Raw genomic sequence first — 5,480 nt, 5'->3', positions numbered from 1 at the left:
CTGTCCTGCGTTTACACTAAATGAGGCACTAGTCCTGTGGGAAAAATAGTATGCAGCCAAACAATTAAATCATGTCACATAATACACACTGTGTGGGGGAAGGGAAAAGAGGGCCGAACTAGCCCTCCAAAGGCAGCCTTAGGTCCGGATTTGTCCAGCCTTTGAGAGTTTAACTTTATAAACCTAATGGCGTTCTTTCCATATGTTCTTAAAAGTTGCAGTTTTATCTTCCTCATTGTTCTGTTAATTTTTGTTCTCTCAGTCTCTGTGGCTCACTTGCTCACTTGCTGCCGTTCTGCACGTACCTCGGGTGAGTCAGGATAGTTATCTGGGGAAAGACATCAGGGTGAACAACCTTCCAGGCAGAGACATGAGGCAGAAAGAACAGGATGGGGAAACTGGCCAGTTAAGCAGCAATATGAAAAACATCAGCTGTAGCCCAGCCTAGGGGGAAAGAGGGAAAAACGCTTTTTCATCAGAAGAGGGAGAGTGAGAGCAGAAGCACAGCTGTGGAAAGTGAGCGTGGAGTGATGAGGAGGTTGGAAATCCCGTGTCACTGCATAGGCATTGCCTCCTGTGACCCTGCTCCCTTGGCTCCTCAGCAGCACAGCAGGAGAATGTGCTCCTGCTTGCCACTTGTTGTTGTTGTTGTACCAGTCTTCATCCCACGGGTCACCACAGCCATAAAACCTCTGGTGCACAAAAGCTTCCCCAACACACACATTTATCACTTACATGAAAGAGAAAGAGCCATAATAAGTTGGAAGTCCATCCAAGTCACAAAAGTCTCTGTGACCAGGTGAAATACTCCTGGGAGACAAACACTTTCCCCATAGCCACTGTGCTCCCAGCCAGCTCCTTACAGACACAGCCATGTGTCCCATCTCACTGGGAAATGGATCCTTAGGTCTTCTGGGTGGCTGTCACTTAAGGAAATTTTGGCCTCCCAAAACACCTGAATTTACAGAGAGCCTATGAACCCAAAACACTTCTTATGAACTGTCTCCCTCCCATAGGCAGCTCTGGGCTCTCTCCACCACACTCCTCCCCAGGGATGCACTAATCAGACCACTCCTTGATAAAGTTCAGCCTGAGCTCATCATCCTTGGCATCACCAACTCTGCTCCCAAGCCAAGCACCAAGTCACAGCTGCAGAGGTGCTTCAGCATTAATTCACCAGGGTCCTGCTCCTCTTTGCTTTAATCCAGAAATCCAGAAGCTGGCGCTGCCACCTCCACAGTGCAGATTCCCACTTGTTCTTGCCCTTTCACAAGGTTTCCCACAGCATGGGAATGTCCATCTGCCCATGGGTTAGGATATATTGACACAGACACCTTATCAGCACAGGCATGCTTGAACATGGGTTTGAGCTTGCAAGATGATGTTGGATACAAAGAGGGTCACAGGCAATCAGCTAAACATCTCTGTAGGAAAAGGCTGTTGCAGGAAAGCTGGGAATTGATGGAGAGAAGGCTGTTTCTGAGTAAGAAAGTTGAGGGAAAGCAGAGAAACCCAGAGGCAGGTTGAAAAGCATAGTTTGTGGCCAGGGAGGAGGAGTGGTGGACAGAAACCCACAGTACAGCACAGTTCTCCTGGGAGATGCAGATACACAAATACCTAATTGTCAGCACATCTCAATTGTCTCCCTGTGTGTGCATATGTATATATCTGCATGTATATATGTATAGTGCATATGTTATATAAATATACATAAAACATTATTTTGTACCTTGGCGAACAGGCAGAATAAAATTGCAATTACCTACTAATTTAGTAAGGCAGTGATCAGTGTAAAAGGGAAAGAATGTCAATTGTAGTTCCATGTCCCCTGCTGAAGTTTGCAGCAAAATCATCCTTTTTCAATTACTGTCAGCTTTGTTTTGACTTCCCTGTGACTTACTTTGTTTCTTTTATGAAATACAGTTGTTTTACCTGCTTTTTGTTTCTGAGCAAATATACACATTTACTTGACAGGACACATGAACTGATCCTACCAATGTGTCCATTTATGCTTCACTTCACAACCATGAATAATCCCCCTGCAATTAGCATATTTTATGTGTTTAGAGAATGAAGTTCAATATGGTTTATGTGTCCAGGTTTCCTCTGCAATATCAGTGAGAGGCCAAGGACTGTGACTCACATTGCCTGTGCAAAGAAGCTGAGTGGTTTAAGACTCCTGCTGCTCCCCAGGTGCTTATTTCTGTCCCACTGCCATATGTACCCTCACAGCAAAGCTGCCCAACAGGAGCGTGTTCCTGCCCTTTGCCACAGGAGTTCTCAGCCCAGCAAAGCAGCAAAAACCTCCCCACATCCCAGACTCTGAACCAGACCAGCCAAAATTGGGGTGGATATGCCACCCATCTCACTTTGCAGTTGTGGAGGAGAGGTTGCATATGATGAACAGAGGTGTTTTGAAATGTATTTTAAAATATGGCTTGTTTTCAGCTATGTTGCCTGTGGAAAGTACTTGTGCTGCTTAGAAGAATAAAAATGCTATTGTTTTTTGTCACTGAGAAACTTCTGTCAGAGTAAATCTGGGGCAAGAAATGTATTATCTTTCCTATAGTAAGGACTAGGAGAGAGCTGGATAAGGCTTTTCTGCTGACCAGGGGGTAAATACTGCAGTCCCTAACACCAGACTTAGCTCTCCCAGGGTTTCAGTGTATGTTGATTTCCTTTACATATATAAAAAAGTCATATATGAACAACACAGGGCAAAAATTGACCACCTGGACCTGTGCTGTTGATGATGGTTGCCTCCTGCTGTCACTGTAACTATTTTAGTCTCAAACTCGTGCTTGCACTGGACTATAGTGCATGTTCTCACTTGGTATGGACAGACTCCCTCTGCTGGAAAATGAAGGTTATCTAGTTGATTAATGATTGCAAGTGAAAGAACTTGCAAACAATGTATTCTGTAGCAAATGTGCAATTTTGATTTACACTGTCCAAGGAATTGTAAAAATATTTTGACTTCTTCCCTAATCACTGGGAAGGAGCTAGGAGGCATTATCTTCAAAGTTCACCTCTGAACTTTGTAAAAATCCACACCACTTACACTAACCTTATAATGCATCAATGCACTGAGTAAAGCTCTTTTCTCCTGTATCTAGAATCCAGCCTTGAATAGTTCCCCTCTGTAATCTTAAAGGACCTTCTCTTCTTCACTTCTTCATCACAGAGGACAAGAACCTGCCACTGACTTTACAGATGCACCAGGACATGACATGTGGGACAGGTTGGTTTCTTTAGCAACTTTTGCATACACTATTAAAAGCAATTGGAAAAGAGCACTTGCAAGCAGGATTTTAATGCAAGAATTCCTGTTATTTCTCAGGAATTTTCAGGTGGAGCTGATATATTCCCAACAGACATTAAGATCCCTGGTCCAAATTATTTATTGGATCATTGATCTTCAGGAAAGGAAGGTTACTATTGTTAGATGAAGTCCTCTTATCATCAGAATAACTTCAGCAGGATCCAGGTCAGACACAGCTTTATTTTTTCTCTAGAAAAACATGGTATCCAGTGCTTTCTATTTTTGCTTATTTGATACTGGACCAAAGAGTACTTGAGATAATATTTTTAAAGTACCAGTATAGCACAGCAGTTATACCTGCTTCTCTCACTCCACTCCACCCCACCACTGTGTTTCAGATACCACCAACAGAAAGCACCTCCAAAGAGAGGATTACTTGGTGCTTGGTGCTTTTCCTGAGGTTATCAATATAGGCAACAACTATAACATATCATTTATCATCATAGAATCACAGAATGGTTTGGGTTAAAAGATTGCTTGGTTCCAAGCACTGGGCAAGGAACATTCTAAGAGACCTGGTTACTCAGGCCTGGCCTTGTACACTTAGAGCAAAAAAAGAGTTCTTTTTTGATACTTTATTATCAGGAACAAGACTAATTTTCCAGTGTGAGGATTCTCTGTAGGGGCCTTGATGGCTTTTTGATGAAAATTCATGTTCAACTGTCACAAGTTGGTTGGTCTTCTCAATACACCAAAACTTTTGTCTGTTTAGAAACCTGAAGCATTTTGAAAAACATATAAGAAGGACAAGAATGCATCTGGTATGACAGAAAATTCATGCTCTTTGTATCATTTCTTTATCTTATTTTCTGTCTGACCTCAAGACACAGCTGAGAGAAATTATCTTTTTCCAAAAAACTGGAGATACTGAGCTGGGATTCAGAGAGATCCTCCTAATAGGAGCAATAGCATCTGTCAAGCCAATCTAGAACAACAGTGAAAATGAAAATCAACATGCTATGAGCAATGCTTTCTATGATGAGTGGGTTTATTTTCACATTTATTCTCACACAATTACCTAAAGCTCTGGCACAACAATTGCAGGCAGAGCATTCTTTATGAAGTTTGTTGTATTTCAGTGTTCCATTCTCTCACTAATGACTAGATTTTGGCTGGAAATATTGCAAGACCTGTCTGTTTACAACGGTTTTGGCAGAAAGCTGTGATAAGCTCAAAGTCCTGTGATTATGATTCATTGCTGTGTGAATAATTTCAGTTATCAAGCTTGATTATATCTCTACGTGGTTTTAAACTATTCACATGTACACTGAGTGTGTTCAGAGCCAGGGCTGTGCTTACTCTAATACCATTTTCTGTGCTAAAGAACAAAAACCTGCGATTAATATTTTAATAAATTTTTGTATCTAATAATTTGTTTATTTTTTATAGGTATTGTATTCTTCTTCAGTCATACATTGTGGTTGTTTCATTTTTATTTCAGTCATGCATTTAAATATTTCCTATTTTTTTCCCCAGAAAGGGTTGTTGTGAACATGTACATAAATACAGCTGTTACATCATTTTACCTGTGAGGGGAATGGCATTTCATATAACACTGCATGATAGGTTAACCAGCACTCAAAATTTAATTCATCCTCCAAACCATTAGAATTAAACAAGAGAAGCAAGCACAAATATTTTGCTTTGGGAATGCCTGCCCAACAGATGAGGTAACCACAACTGATGTCCTCACTTAGCCCTCTCAGCAAATACTGGGGTATAAGTCTCTCTTGCTCTTGAAAGGTTGTATGTACTCACATCTTCCCACAGGAGCACTTTCCAGCTAGCCTGAAATGCTGGAAGAATTCACAGGGATGAGCTTTTTATCAGACCATGGTCTTCCACTTATAAGACACAGCAAGTTTAATATTTCCTTCATAGGTCCCTGAATCACGTCAGTTTTCCTGCTCGTTCCTCTTTAAATATTCATGTTTTCAATATTTCTTATTAGTGAGCATATGGATTTTTCATGCCTTTGTCTTCTCTTCCCACTGAAGCCTGACCTCCTTCATGTCCAGGGTTTGGACTCTGATGCAACTTGCAGCCTTGCAGACTCTAGGAAAGGTCAGAAAAAGCAAACAGTGTTTGCTCAGGAATGGGTGTGCAGAAACTGCCTGCAGTCAGTTCCATTGCTCTGGGAATTCAGGATGGAACCAAG

The sequence above is a fragment of the Zosterops lateralis genome (assembly GCF_965231275.1).
Source record: "Zosterops lateralis genome assembly, chromosome: 2".
Classification (NCBI taxonomy): Eukaryota; Metazoa; Chordata; class Aves; order Passeriformes; family Zosteropidae; genus Zosterops; species Zosterops lateralis.
This window is presented reverse-complemented; position numbering follows the sequence as displayed.